Here is a 16,352-nt window from a genome sequence, read left to right on the forward strand (position 1 = left end):
AGTTGTCAGGCTTCCAAGATACACATCCCAGACCAATGCAGACACGTCTGTGACTAAAGTCAAGGTGGGTTGGGGTGGGTGAAAAGGAACCCAGGTGCCTACCATGCAGGGATCCAGCCACCACCACCGGGAATTGAGGGTGTGCCAAGGGATGGTCATTACTATGTCCAGACTGTCGCGGCCCAGGCGATACACAGACACAAGCCACGCTTGCAAGGGCATAACCTGGCATGTTGAACCACCTAAGTGCAGGATGCCATATTGCCTAGGAGCCTGAGACACTGCCTCACCATGGTGGTGGGGAAGCTGCAAAGGGTGCTGATTATCTGTGAGAGGGCCAGGTGACGCGTCTCTGGCAGGAACGCTCTCACTTGAGTTGCATCCAGAACTGCTCCAGTGCACTCTATCCTTTGAGTTGGGGTGAGCACCGATTTGTTGACATTGAGAATGATACCTAATCGTTCGAATGTGTCTGACTGTCTGCAACTGCGATTCCACCTGCTGACGGGAGCAGCCCCGAAGGAGCCAGTCGTCTAGGTAAGGGTAGACGTGCACGTGGTGGTGGCAGAGAAAAGCTGCTACAGCCACCATGCACTTGGTGAAAACACAAGGTGCTGTGCACAGCCCGAATGGGAGAGCCGTGAACTGATAATGCACCTTGTTCGCCACAAAGCGGAGGGACCGTCTGTGAGCTGGGGTGATAGATTTATGAAAATAAGTGTCCTTCATATCGAGGGCGGTGTACCAATCTCCTGGGGCTAGGGAAGGGATGACTGTACTCAGGGAGACCATACGGAACTTCAAGCTGACTAAGAACTTGTTGAGCTCCCACAGGTCTGGAATGGGCCTGAGGTCCCCCTTCTCTTTGGGGACGAGAAAGTATCGGGAGTAGAAACCCTTGCCTTTGAGCTCCTGAGGGACCTCCTCCACTGCTCCTAGAGTGAGGAGAGCCTGTACCTCCTGGACAAGAAGTTGCTTGTGAGAGGGATCCCTGAAGAGGGATGGGTAAGGGGGATGGGAGACTGGGAAGGAGCAGAATTGGATAGAATATCCCGTCTCTACCGTGCGGAGCACCCACCGGTCCGACATAATAAGGGACTATGCACAGTAGAAGCAGGATAGACGGTCCACGAAAGGAGGGGAGCTAACGGGGTTGTGGACTTGTAATCCGTCCTCGTGCACACATTCAAAAGGAGTGCTTAGGGCCCGAAGAGGGGTTTGAATTGCCCCTTGCCCTGCCCAGAGGGAGGACATGATGGCTTGCGTCAATTGTATCTACTTCTCCTACAAGAGAAGTCCTGTCTGGACCTACGGGGTGGTCTGCAGTTTAAAGGGCTGCTTTTGGGTCGCTGGAGTGTGCATGCTGAGGGACTTTATTGTGTTCAAGGAGTCCTTTAGGCTATGTATTCTGGAATTCATTTGTTCAGCAAATAGGCCCTGGCCATCAAAGGGAAGGTCCTGTAGGGTTTGCTGGACCTCCGGGGGAAGACTAGAGGATTGGAGCCAGGCACTGCACCTCATCGCAATCCCAGACACCAGAGCCGAGTCCACGGCATCAAGGGAGCCTTGAAGGGAAGTCTGGGCGACAACTTTACCCTCTTCGGCAATGACTCCCAACTCCGCTTGTGCCTCAGAGGGGAGGAGCTCTTTAAATTTGAAGATTGAGGGCCATGAGTTATAGTTGTATCTGCTCAGGACCATGAGTTGATTAGTGATCCTGAGAGAGAGACCCCCTGTGGAATAAATTTTCCTTCCAAGCAAATCAAGCCATTTAGAGTCTCTTGATTTGGGTGCAGAGGCCTGCTGACCTTGCCTCTTTTTCATTTATGGCCTCCACCATGAGAGAGCATGCGGGAGGGTGGGTGAAGAGATACTCATATCCCTTAGTGGGAACAAAGTATTTACATTCAGCCCCCTTGGCTGTAGGAGGAACGGAGGCAGGCATTTGCCAAATAGTTTTGGCATTGGATTGAATAGTTTTTATAATATGGAAGGCCACCCTAGAGGGCCCCTCTGGTGCCAGGATGTCCACTATAGGGTCCTCGTGTTCGACCCCCTCCTCCACTTGGAGGTTCATTTCAGGGCTACTCGTTGGAGGGGTTCCTGCAGGGCCTTGTAATCCATGGGTGGTGGCCCAAACATTGAAGTGCCTGCCCCCGCCTCGTCAAGGGATGACGAGGAGGAAGCCACCGGTAGGACTGGTTCCATGGTGGCCTCTTGATCCTCGGGGACTGGGTTCTCATGAGCACTGGGCATAGCCTCCACAAGCGAATGTGGGGCTGGGTCCAGGTTTTGTGGAGGGTCCTGGGGTGGGCAGCTGAGAGTTGCCTCTGGAAGACAGTGGGATGCTGGGGGCGTGGGTGGGTACTCTGGGCCTGATGGTATGCCCAAGGGGTCCAGAATTGCCACTGAGGCTGCCATTGGGGTGCCAAAGCATCCTACCTTAGACTCCTGGGCCCTGATCTGGGTGCCTCAGATGCTCCTGATGCCCTGCCTGAGCAGAGGGAGGGCAATCTTTAGTGGGACGGCCAAGGGGGAGCGGTGCAAAACTGCACCGGAGAGGCATCCTCCTCCAACGGATGGGATAGGTGCCATGAAGCATAGTGGGGAAGGCAAAATGGAGACTGGAGAATTCCTGTGGTAATACCTAGAGGTCCCACCCCCTAAACCAGATTAGTTATTCAGTTATTCAGATTAGTTATTCAGGTGCAGGGTAGGCAGGGCCTTGCTGAAGCTGTCCTCCATGACAGGAACCAAGATCACGTTTTAGGACCCTTGAGCTGAACCGTGGCCACTTCATATTGAGCTCTTTCTCCTCTGAGCCTTTCTGGGAGTCCACTACCCCGCAAAATTCAAGTTCATGTCTATTTATGATGACTCACAAGGTGTCACTAGAGGCATTGTGGGTATGTAGCCTATGTAATTGAAGCTCTCTATGGCAGCACTTTCCCCTTTTTCCCATAGAAAGATTAGAGAGCACTCTGGAACTTCTGGCCAGAAGACTTATGTAACCAGGGGTGAGTTTGGCTCAATATGTCTCTCAGGCATCTCTGAACTGCTTTTGTAAACAAATATGGTGACCATCAGGTGTTCACTGAGATTTTCTGCTTTAAAAATAATCCTCCTGAATTGTGTTGTATGTGTTACTCCTCTGGCAAGCTGGGTCAATGTGACCAATGGCTACAAAGAATCACATGGCGTTTTAAATTTTTTGTGTGTAAATGTTCATAATTTTTTTTCTGAAAAGTATGTCTCTGTCCAAGCTACTTCTGCGTTGGCACTATAGCTCCCCCCCCCTGCCCTTTACTGTGAAATTCCCAGATTTTCTTTCCCAGAGTGAGGAGGGAATAGAGAGGATCCCTCCTCTATTTCCATCCTGCCCAAAATGCTTCTCTATCACACCACTGGAGGCACTGTCCTGTTTTTCACTATGAACATATTACAGCAGTGTAGGAAGCTGAGACAAGGGGCACTGGCTACCTTCAGCCCTACTAGTTAATTTGGGCACCAGCTGACTGCTGCAGAGAATGTACATATCTGAAGAATCCACAAAAGCACATGTTGAAACCTCATCAATTATTTAATTCCCATTTCTGTCTAGAGGCACAGACTATGAAAATGTTTGCTCCAAAAAGAACATGTTAGATTAATTATTTAGTGGGGAAGTTATGAATGCCCTGATTAAATAATGTATTTATAAAATATAATTTTTCTTTAGAGTATAAATGAGTATTGAAAGTTGTAATCTGGCCAAGACTGAAACAGGGACATTTTAAAATAGCTTTTCTCTTGCTTATTTAGTCTTGGAACAGTGTTGACTTTAAAAATATTGTCTTACTGGTTTCCTCATATAAAAGTTTCAATTTCTTTTCAGAAACTTGGAGAGAGAATTCCTAACTTCCCAGTTAGATGCATTCAGGAAATCCCAATAGATTTTAAAGTTCTGATTGGGTAACCCCCTAAACTCCCCAGTCACAAGGGGTTGGTGCTGTTGCACTGGAGGGTAAATGCCCATATTATCACAGCTTTCCTGTGTTCCAGCCTACCTCAACTTGGTGATTCCTGCTTGAACCCATAACCTCAGAATTATGTTACTAAGGCTGAAAGGGGAGTGCTTTTTGCTGTGCACAAGGAAATATGCTGTTTCACCCACTCTTTAACATATTTTTAAATGAAATGTTGACACATGGTATTTGTGATTTACTGGGGGTTCCCCAAATTGAGCCAACACTGTGGCTTGGTCTGTGCTACGCTGACTGTGGGATAAGGAGCCCAGATTGCCAAAATGTATAGTGGGTTAATTAAATCAGGGGGCTGGAGAGGGCAGCACAGGAGGAGGAGTTTGCTGAGGAGTCCAAGTGCTCTGTGTCACCAGTGAGGTTACTGTTAGTCTGTTCAGAGTGGTGTTGTGGGGATGGCAGAGCAGGACATTTGACAGGCCTGATTGGATGCGCTTGGATGCGCTCCTTGAGATCCATATATATATATGGACTCAGCCCATCTGCTGTCACTGCTGGCTGTTCAACTAGTCAAAGTCGGCAGGAGTTTTCAAAAAAATGGACAAAACAAGTTTTTCTGTAAAACCACCAGGAACACCAGGATGGGTCCTGAAAATAGAGCATCTTCTGGTTTTTAGGGACATGTGGTCATCCTACTTCTAAAGCACAAGCCCTTTGGAAGGCAGCTGTCTGCATGGACTCAGGCTGTTTGTTTGAATCTTCATGTTACTCAATAGCACTTGGATGCTATTTCTTAGAACACCCTTTCTTGCTGCTGTTATTTATACCCTGTTCACCCTGGGACACATCATTAGGGATTTTTAATCATTGTGTGTTATTTTTATTTTCCTTTTTCTTCTATTCAGAATGTCACCCTAAATTGAAATGGTTGGATGAGCATTTTCAATGCAAACACTTTAAAAACAGGCGTCTTAACTTCATCTTCCCCTGCACCTGCCAAGCCAAGCTTTCTACTCTGTTCTATCAGCAGCAATCTCCAGGGGCCCTTGGCTGTTCCCAGTAACTGCTTTTTTGGCATTTATGTGGCACTGGAGGAGCAATTGTTTTGTGCAACAGTGCAGAATGTTTGCGCTCTAGATGACTTTTAAAAGACAAAGCAGAATGCTCCAGTTGCAGCAGCATCACAGAAAAATTTGCCACAGAGGTTGTCCCTGGAAAGTGCCCTAATGAGAGCTGATAGACCAAACAAAAAGCCTAGGGTGCCAGGAACAGGGAACTGAAAGTAGTTTGCAGTTCACTCTGCTCCTGAGTTTCCCAGGACCGCACACATACCTTTATCTCTTCAACAAGAATATCCTATAAGTACAGTTAGAACTCATTTAACAGGCATGTGGTTTATGTTTTAACGCTGACAATGGGTCGGAGATTGCACATACTCATGTGTTCAGAATGGATGTTTTTCAGGGAAAGTTGCACCAGGACCTAGGAGGGTTTTTTATTGTTGTAGTCAGGTTTTTGTGTGTTTGGGAATGCAGGCAAAAATGACAGTTACTGAAGTTTGTCGTCGTTTTCTAGGAAATACCCTGGAATTTTACACTACAGCTATGACTTAGCCCATGTGATGTAACTCTAGTGTGATGTGAGGTGGCTATATGAAAACTAAGGTTAAAAACAAAACAGCATATTTTGAGGTATCTGAATTTTTGGCAAAATGCTGTATCTCCACCTGCCATAAAAATTTGTTCTCAAATTTTTTTTAAATGACTGGCCAAATCTCATCCCCTATCTGGAGAACTCTTTGCAAGAGGATAGATGATAGTTAGCATGAGGATTTATATAACAAAAGGTTTTGGCCAGAATTCTTCCTCTTGGATGTCAGCTTCCAATGATGTGAAGAGGAGTTGCATCCATGAAGCTGAATACAGTATAGGAGCAAAGCCCCTTGTTTCTATTTTGGGCAGATTGTTTGGAGGACTGCACTCATTTATATCCGATGTTTTCAGCAGAGGAGAATAATCCCTCGTATTCTTCAACAAGCCCACGTTACCTGCATGCTGGTCCATTTCAGGATTCACATCCAACAAAGTTTCAGAGGTTGAAAATGATCCACAACATCCTGATCAACTTGATCTAATGGTACATGTGAGCTAATTTTGTGTCAACAAAGCTACAATATTGTGATCATATGGTGTTGGGTAGAAAAATTAGATCACCAAGTCCACCACCCTTGTAATGCAAGAGAATCCTCAACAGATGACATATCAGACACAAAATTAATATGACAGGAAGTCAATGGGAGTTTGGCATTTAGCTTCTATTTGTGCCTCTGAAAATCTTCCCCTTTGTGTGCACAGAGGAAGTAGAACCTTTTCTCAACTGTACATTTTGTTATTTGACAAATTAGCCTTAAATATATTTTTGGTCTCTTGTTCATTGTGTGAAAGTAGAATGAATTATATTGTAAAAATAAGAATGGATTAAAGAAATGTTGTATGTACCTTTAAGCAGAAATAAGAAATGTTGAAATACAGGTGCCAGGAAAAGAAACATTAGGCATAAACAATGGTGCTAATGGCAAAACATTAACAGAAGATGGGTAGTAATTAGTAAGGAAATAAAATATGCATGCCTAGCCCAGGTAAACTTATCTGATTCTGCTCCCTTTGTTATCTTGTTAAGTTCTCATCCTTTTATCTGTATAAATAAGATAGTTTGTGTCTTGCATGGGGCTCACATTATCTGGGTGTCATTAGCAGAGCACTGTGCTAATAAAACAGAGTGGTCTGACAAACTGTGAGTCCTGAGTCTAACTTTGACAATTTGGAGGTTCCACCGAGATGGCAACCGTCTTCACTGGGGCTGTGTGATTCCTGACTGTTTTTGTAGGACGACCGTGGAAGCCGGCACCTGGGCATTTGGGCCGAGCGGTCCTCCACCAGAACGGAAAGGTGCACGACCACAGTGAAGTCTACGCCATTGAACCTGTTGGTTCCCACTCTGTTCTGGTAGGGATCCCAGGATCTGACATCAGGAATCTGGTCAGGTAATTATTTCTGTGTTTTGTCCGGACTGAGGACTGTCCTGTCTCTGTGTCTATCCGTCTTCCTGTGGAGTGTTTGAGTCTGGGTGCCATCTCTGTCCGGGGATCGGCTGACCAAGGGGTTCCTGTCCCTGCGGTCTGAGTGAGTGGAATCTGCACAATTGCAGCCGCACCACACTTTGGGTAAAACCCCTGGTGTGAAAGCAAGGGCAATTGAGGCAGTAGCCTGTGGGCTCCTTTGTGTGTTGCTCTGACGAACCCGAATTTCCTTCTTGTGCGATTGGTGTCTAAAGTCCTCCTGTACTGGTAACCAGACGTCTAAGTCGGAACAGTTCCCTAAACGAACACCGGCTCATTTTATGTATTTAGGATGGGTCCGGACTCCTGTAAATTTCTGGAAAAATGGTCTAGGCTAACTCAGGGGGATCCCAAAACTCAGTGGCCACTGTTAAAATCTTGGAACAAAGACCGAGTGGACATCTTAAAGGACAAACTCGGCCAACCTAAAACTAAATTGGCTAAAGAAGAGGTTAATTGTTTCATTCAGTGGTGGGAAGAGGCAAATCGTAGCTGGACAAAATAAAAAAAAAACAAAAAAAATTAACAGTGCCCCTCTGAAGCAACAGCAGAGGTGAGGTGCATAAAACAAAAAGAAGCAATGTTAAAAAATTAAGCCTTAAAATGGCTCTGTGTAATCAGACTGTCACTTTTGATAAGGGTACATGAAAACTCTGTAAGAAAAAAAAGAAACAGTTACATCGTATGTAAAAATTGATATGGCTAATGTATAGAAGGAATGTGCTTTTTCCCTAGGACATGTGCAGTGTATATTGTAAAAAGGGGTAAAAGAAATACAAATGAAATATGCTACTGAATTAAAATCCTATTAGGGCTCCAAAAAGAGCCGCAATAGATTGTGTTTTCTTTTTCAGATCTCTGTTTGTTTTGTAAGCAGGAGTTGAAAGTGGAAAGAAATCAAAACTCTGGTGAAAGTTGATTGTGTCCCTTTTAAGACAGAGTCTCTGAGCTCTGCTGATGGCTTTGAATCCAAAAACCAAGCCTGTGTTGATGCAAATTACCTAACTGATAAAGGAAGGTGAAAACTGCCAGCACAAAAGAAATTGCCTAAATAAAAACAAAACATGGTATAACAAGATATCTTTAATAGATTTGATGCTAATGTTATTGTTAATATTAAACATTGAAATAAATGTAATGTTAGTAAGTACCCCTGTAACAACGTATAGTATGTATGATTTTTGAAAAAATCCTTTAAGGTAATATGGTAATGATGCTTCTCAGCTATTACCTGTGAATAAACTTAAAGCTCAACACAGCAGGAAAAACATGACAAACTTGGTCTGCTATATAAGAAGAAAAACTTTAGTTATTAAATTCATGAGGTGGTATACCTCAACAGTGGAATAATTTCCCCATAACCCTTAAAAAGTAGAAGCCATTAAAACCTGGCCTGCCTATAAAAAAAAAAAAAAAACACACAGGAAAATATGGGTGTAATTCCTCTGTTTTGCCTGCAATCAGCAACGGTATTTGTAAAAGAAAGGAATCTTTTAAGCGACAATCAATGCCACCCTGAAAGGGGTAGAAAAATGTTTTTTGTCTTTCAGAAAATCAGAAAAAGCTAATACCAGCTACAGAACAACCTATTACAAAAACAAATGAAAGTTAAAAAAAATCATACTTCAATAGCTATGAAATGTACTGAAATGCAGATATTTAGAACATAAAATGTTTTGGGTAATATAAAAAAAAAAATAAGGTTTTGATACATCTGTTAAAGCAAAAAAAAAATTGTTTAATACCTATCAATATAACTGGATGCAGTATGTCTCCAGTGCGGTAAGACAAAATTTGTTAAGTGAAGAAATTGTTGTTAAAATTGCACACCAACAGGCTCTGGAAGATATGGAAAGTTAGCCCACTCCACAGATTGCACCTGGGATCCTTCTGGCTACCTCAGACCTCAAGCCAGTGGGCTGGGGAGGAAGGGAAACTATTGGACACTAGAGGTTGTACCAAGTGGACTCCTCAAAAGTGGGTATGCTTATCCATGCCTGTTGCTCCAAAGCCCTGTAGTAAAGACACCTCACTAGGATCCTGTATGTGGGATAAAATTAATAATTAGATCAAAGTATTGTATAACGGGCAATGTCTGTGTTAATTCTTGGAAAGAAGTGTTTTAAAAGGATAAAAGTGTTAGCAACCCACCAGTAGACAAATGTACATGTAATGTAAGTACTGTGTTTACCAATAATCACATTTACTATTTGCCACAACCAAAAAGTCTCAGCTTACTGTAAGCACTGATTTAGCTGAGTTCTCTATCAGTCTTAGCATTGAATGGCAAACAGTTACCAATTATCTGTTTAAAAAGGTAAAAAGGTAACATAGTTCCTAAAAACAAACAAAACAATGTGGGAAACAGAACCATTCATATTATCTGGATGGTCTCCCACAACTACTGGCATACTTATGTTACTACCCCTAATTGTTTTTGGTTTTAAATTGTATGTGTTTAATTGAAATGTTTAAAATATGCTGGTGGATAAAACAAATGTATGCAAAGCTAGAGCCACAGGCCCAAATCACATCCCAGTATTTTACTACATAAGAAGTGACACTGGCGATTAATAATCTTAGTGTCAAAAGGGGGATATGTAGGAGCTGGAGTTTATAATGTATAATTTGATTTCATCCTACCAGCCACCCTTTTTGAATAGCAGAAAGAAATGATCCTCTGGGACTATAAAATTCTGTTTTCCCATATGCATTACAAATTGGGCCCTCTCTAAGGGCTTGGCTACACTTACAAATTTACAGGATTCTCTATTGTGTCTATGTTAAGTAAATTAGAGAAACATTGAAGGCCTGTGTCTCAATGTAAATTGTCTTGGTTATTCATTGTAAAACTTAGCAAGGTTTAATTTGCAATGCCTTTTTGCTCGATATAAAATACTACTGTTTGTATTCTCAATCTTGTTTGTGTGAATGAGGAATGAATGCATCAGGAAAAGATAAGGTGTGAAGGCCATTGTTATAGCCAGAGTCAAGGAAAGAAGCAAAAAGACTTAAAGAGTATCAAAGAATCATCAGGCACTGCTTACTACCCAGACGGCTGTTAAACTGTCTGGCATCCGCAGCATGAATACATGCTTTGCCGTGTAAGAATGCACCACCCCCAGCGAACCAATCATCACCTCAGGACCACGCAGAGTCAATTTTGACTCCAGAAGATGACGTAGAGGAACAGCCGGCAATACCTTACAATCTACATTCTCGAAAGGGTTGCCAGAAGCAGACAACTACCTAAAGCAAGGCCCAAGAAAAAGCAGTAGTGAGCCTAGCGCCTGCTGCCTGGTGGACATAAAACTGTGACTACAGTTCCCTCAGTTGAGGTTGTCAGAACCAGAAGGGCCCTGCCTCCAACATGTGGTGCCTGTTCCTCGGCTGTTGGTGTCTGAAGGTCTGGGGAGTCCACAATGACAATTCTTTTATCCAGCAGCAAGTGTGGATAGCTCAGACCCTTAATATTTCTAAATGCTGGGTCTGCAGCCACATCCCAGCCCACTGTCAAACTGATGTTCCTGTCCTGGCTATCCCACTCAATTCCCCAGACCTCACTGGAGGACCTCGTCCGTTTAATACAATATGGAACAGTAATGACACCTGGGAAGAGACTATTGGCAGTTCCTTTAACCCACTTGGGGGAGTAATACACCGGGCAAAAAGGCTCCTGAGGTTAAAAGAAGTAGTTAAAATAATGGCAAATAAAACTGGAGAAAGTTTTAAGAGCCCTGGCCAAAGAAACAGGGGCGGTCCGACAGGTGGCCCTCCAAAAACGTCAGGCATTGTACATAGTGCTGGCGGCCAAAGGAGGGACCTGTGCTCTCATTGGAAAACAATGTTGTGTGTTTATACCTGACGATACCAATGAGGTAATAGATCACGCTAGCCACTTAGAACAAATCGCATATATTCCCCATGAAGAGCCAAGTTCTTTATGGAAGTGGCTAAGTATTCTGTGGTATAGGAAACTGGTTGTTTCAGGGAGCCCTGACTATCCTGTTTGGAATCCTACTAATTTTTGTATGTTTACAGTTAGTCTCCTGTTGTACCCAAAATTGTGTAAGGCATGCTACTCAGGTGACTGCCCCAGAACAGAGTGCTAATATGATGATTTTGAATATTGCTGATGAACAAAGAGATAAAGAACGGTTAATATGTGGAACCCAGTAAAATTTTGGTCATGGCGTAAGCTTGACCAAAAGGAGGGATTGTGAAAGTAGAATGAATTATATTGTAAAAATAAGAATGGATTAAAGAAATGTTGTATGTATCTTTAAGCAGAAATAAGAAATGTTGAAATACAGGTGCCAGGAAAAGAAACATTAGGCATAAACAATGGTGCTAATGGCAAAACATTAACAGAAGATGGGTAGTAATTAGTAAGGAAATAAAATATGCATGCCTAGCCCAGGTAAACTTATCTGATTCTGCTCCCTTTGTTATCTTGTTAAGTTCTCATCCTTTTATCTGTATAAATAAGATAGTTTGTGTCTTGCATGGGGCTCACATTATCTGGGTGTTATTAGCAGAAGCGCTGTGCTAATAAAACAGAGTGGTCTGACAAACTGTGAGTCCTGAGTCTAACTTTGACAATTGTAACATATTTGCATTTATTTAATTATTTAACATTTAGCAAAAGCTAGTCTTTTATTATTGAATTATTTAATAAAAGCAAAAAGGGAGCCCTAAATAATCAAGTTTGGAAACAGGACCTGATATGAGAGAGCAATATGAAAAGTGAAATATTACGCGGCTATATCTCTGTGGCAAGTCATAGAACAACATTTGATTTTAAAATTTTTTTGCAGATATTGAAACCTAAAACCAGCTTTGTAAATGTACAGCCTGTCCAATTCTTCCCCAGAAACTAATGACATCAAACATCTGTTACTGTATTATATCTGTAGCCTTGATGAGTTTGTTGTTTGTGTGATTTTTCAGTCTCTGTACTGTATTTATTTGTCTTATCCTTGTATTCCTTTAAAGTGCCTGTAATTACATTGCAGTATCATTTCTCCCCCTGCGTCAATATTTTTTGAGGCTGTAAAAGGAACAAAATGGTGTTACAGCTGTTGTTGATATAGAAAATATTGTGGCAAAATTAATTAAAATCCATTTTATTCTCTAATAATCTCAATGTTTGTTACTGGCATGCTCCTATATAGAGTTACAGACAAATAATTGCAATGCCAATTACTTCCTACCATTACTATATATAGAGAGGTTATTATTTATGATAAATGGAATTAAGGGTACATCTAATTTACACACATCTGTTAAAAACTAAAGCATTTTAGAGTAAATAAAAGCGAGGCAATTAAAATTTTAATTATGGTCAGAAATGTAACTCTGTAAAATGTTTTGGTGTCTATAACTATTTCATCACTTAAGTTAAAGTAAGATTTTTCTAACTATAGTCTCAGCAAAGTGTAAGTATGCAATTTATTTTTCCATTTTTGCTTCATACCTTATTGCCAAACATCATCAACAAAAGGATCCTGCAATCAATGCTTAGCTGACAATTTTTCTGATGGTGCCTGCTTTTTCTTCCTCAGCTATATTGTCTCTGCAGCACTGCTGCAGAAACAAAAAATGTGGGATTTTTTTGTTGTTGGTAAACAATGTAGATACTGCTGGGGAGATATACAGGCCTATATCCTCCCTCTTGTGTGTCCAAAGGCAAAGAATGAGAGGGCTGACCCTCTAAAGTGTTGGGTTTGGGGCAGGGAAGAGGGAGTATTACTTACCTGTGATTCTGCTTATCCGAAGATCACAGTCTGATTAGAAGTCTCACTCTTGGGTCTTAGTTTCTTAGTATGAGAGACAGGAACAATTCCCATGGCTTGGATTTGATTTGTCTTTCTGACCGAGGTGATGGCAATCCCGCAAGTCAATCTTTGGTCAAAGGTGGCTCATAAGCTACAACAATGAGGAGTCCTTGTGGCACCTTAGAGATTAACAAATTTATTTGGGCATAAGCTTTCGTGGGCTAAAACCCACTTCCTCGGATGCATGCAGTGGAAAATACAGGAGCAGGTATAAATACATGAACAGATGTGAGTTGCCTTATCAAGTGTGAGGTCAGTCTAATGAGACTATTTAATTAACAGCAGGATACCAAGGGAGGAAAAATAACTTTTGAAGTGGTAATGAGAGTGGCCCATTTCAGACAGTTGACAAGAATTCTGATTGTGAGAAAGCAGAAGTTTTAGCAGAAACTTTCCAAGGGGTGAGAATGATGAAAACCAAAGTGAAGTTTTCCTCCAGATTAAAAAACAGTTCATTGAAGAGAATCATGATCTATTATGGAGTTGTGGTAAACATGAAGATGCTATACTGAATGAATGATTTTATATGTGAGAACTTGAGAAAGCTATTGATATCAGCAAGAATACATCCCAAGTAAAGATAATATACATAACCCTTAAACTGCTTTCAGAGAGATACATAAACATTATGTTATCTTGTAATTATTTAACACCATATTGGAAAAAGGAGTGATACTGGTTGGGTGGAAACATGCACTAGTAATTCCAATATGAAAACCAGGAAAACTGTCCACAAAAGCGGATGCCTATAGATCAATTGCCCTTACATCATGTCTGGGTAAAATTATGGACAGAAGGGTGAATGAAAGATTGGTTGTCTATTTGGAAAACAATGGTTTTACAGATAAGGTGCAGAGTGGTTTTAGGAGAGGAAGATGTACCATTGATCACATTGCTAAATTAGAAACTGAAATACAAAAAAGTGTGAGAAACAAGGGTTTCATGATAGCTGTTTCCCCAGATATTGAAAAGGTGTATGCCATGCCATGGACAGAAGGCTTATTGTACAAAATAGATGCACTAGGCATAAGGGGAAGAATGTATGTAGGGATTACAGAATTTTTGAGCAAAAGCAACATGCAGGTCAGAGATGAGAAATATGTCAAATATGTATAATATTAACACTTCTCTGTGGCGTACCATTTTTATAAGCCAAACCTTATTTAATACTCGCTACCTCAATATAATGCCACCCGATATAACATGAATTTGGATGTAACACGGTAAAGCAGTACTCCGGGGGCGGGGCTGTGCACTCCGGTGGATCAAAGCAAGTTCAATATAACACGGTTTCACCTATAACATGGTAAGATTTTTTGGCACTCAAGGACAGCATTATATCGAGGTAGGGTTGTATTATGATAAATGGTCTTCCAAAACAAATAAGTGTCAGGGTAGATGTCATTCTCTTCACAGATGATTGTGCTCTATAAATTAGGAGAAGGAATACTGAGGTGGCAGAAAAGAGACTCAACAAAGCATTTAGAGACCTCTGACTGGGGACATGCATGGGTTTTCAAGTTCTCCATTGCCAAAACTCCACTGCCAAAGGAGAAGGAAAGTTACAAACATAAAGACATAAGAACGGCTATACTGGGTCAGACCAAAGGTCCATCTAGTCCAGTATTCTGCCTTCCAACAGTGGCCAATACCAGGTGCCTCAGAGGGACTGAGCAGAACAGGTAATCATCAAGTGATCCATCCCTGTTGCTCATTCCCAGTTTATGGCAAACAGAGGCTAGGGACACCATACCTGTCTATCCTGACTAATATCCATTGATGGACCTATCCTCCATTAATTTATCTAGCTCTTTTTTGAACCCTGTTATAGTCTTGGCCTTTACAACATCCTCTGACAAAGAGTTCCACAGGTTGACTGTGTTATATGAAGAAATACTTCCTTTTGTTTGTTTTAAACCTGCTACCTATTAATTTCATTTGGTGACGCCTAGTTCTTGTGTTATGAGAAGGAGTAAATAACCCTTCTTATTTTCTTTCTCCACACCAGTCATGATTTTATAGACCTCTATCATCTCCTCCCTTAGTCATCTCTTTTCCAAGCTGAAAAGTCGCAGTCTTATTAATCTCTCTTCATACAGAAGCTGTTCCATACCCATAATCATTCTTGTTGCCCTTTTCTGAACCTTTTCCAATTCCAATATATCTTTTTTGAGATGTGGTGACCACAACTGCATGCAGTATTCAAGATGTGGGCATACCATGGATTTATATAGAGGCAATATGATATTTTCTGTCTTATTGTCTATTCCTTTCTTAATGATTCCCAAAATTGTTAGCTTTTTTGACTGCTGCTGCACATTGAGTGGATGTTTTCATAGAACTATCCACAGTGACTCCAAGAACTCTCTTGAGTGATAACTGCTAATTTAGACCCCATCATTTTATATGTGTAGTTGAGATTGTTTTCCCATGTGCATTACTTTGCATTTATCAACATTTAATTTCATCTTCCATTTTGTTGTTCAATCATCTAGTTTTATGAGATCCCTTTGTAGCTCTTCACAGTCTGCTTTGGACTTAACTATCTTGAGTAGCTTTGTATCATCTGCAAATTTTGCTACCTCACTGTTTAGCCCTTTTTCCAGATCATGTATGAATATGTTAAATAAGTACTGGTCCTAGTACAGACCCCTAGGGGACACCACCACCATTATTTACCTCTCTCCATTCTGAAAACTGACCATTTATTCCTGCCCTTTGTTTCCTATCTTTTAACCAGTTACTGATCCATGAGAGGACCTTCCTTCTTATCCCATGACAGCTTACTTTGCTTAAGAGCCTTTGGTGAGGGGCCTTGTCAAAGGCTTTCTGAAAATCTAAGAATACTATATCCACTGGATCCCCCTGTGATGTTCCCCTCAACTACGTTATTCACGTAGCTGGAGTTGCGTAACTTAGGTCGACTTAGTTCCATAGTGTAGACCTGCCCTTTCATATATAGTGCCACTCCCTCACCAGCATGACCTGTTCTGTCGTTTCGATATATTTTGTACCCTGGTATTACTGTGTCCCATTGATTATCCTTATTCCACCAAGTTTCTATGATGCCTATTATATCAATATCCTCATTTAATATGAGGCAAAGGAAGGTGAACTGTATCTGTATGGAGAACAAATACGTATACGCCTCTACCCCGATATAACACAGTCCTGGGGGGCAAAAAATCTCACTGTGTTATCTCAAACTTGCTTTGCCCCTCCCCCATTCTTTGTTCCCTGACCGCCCCCTCCAGAGACCCCCATCCCTAATCACCCCCAGGACCCTACCCCCATGCAACCCCCCATCCCCTGACTGCTCTGACCCCTATCCACCCCCCCACTACCCCCTGAAGTGGAGCAGTCCGGCCCCAGTCCGCTCTACTCCGCCAGCTCCCAGCCCCAGCGCTTCCTGCCGTTGGTGAGTGCGGGGAGATTGGG

At 42.0% G+C, this 16,352-nt stretch overlaps 1 protein-coding gene across 1 annotated transcript in view; it reads left to right on the forward strand.

The window, feature by feature from the left end:
- TMEM67 (transmembrane protein 67) overlaps positions 1-5,979 on the forward strand; it is a 74,535-nt gene extending 68,556 nt beyond the window's left edge. The window contains exon 29 of the transcript XR_005594275.1: positions 5,963-5,979. The gene's annotated coding sequence lies outside the window, so the exon portion shown is untranslated. The remainder of the gene's footprint in view (positions 1-5,962) is intronic.
- The last annotated feature ends 10,373 nt before the right edge of the window (positions 5,980-16,352 follow it).

The sequence above is a fragment of the Mauremys reevesii genome, linkage group 2 (assembly GCF_016161935.1).
Source record: "Mauremys reevesii isolate NIE-2019 linkage group 2, ASM1616193v1, whole genome shotgun sequence".
Lineage (NCBI taxonomy): Eukaryota > Metazoa > Chordata > Testudines > Geoemydidae > Mauremys > Mauremys reevesii.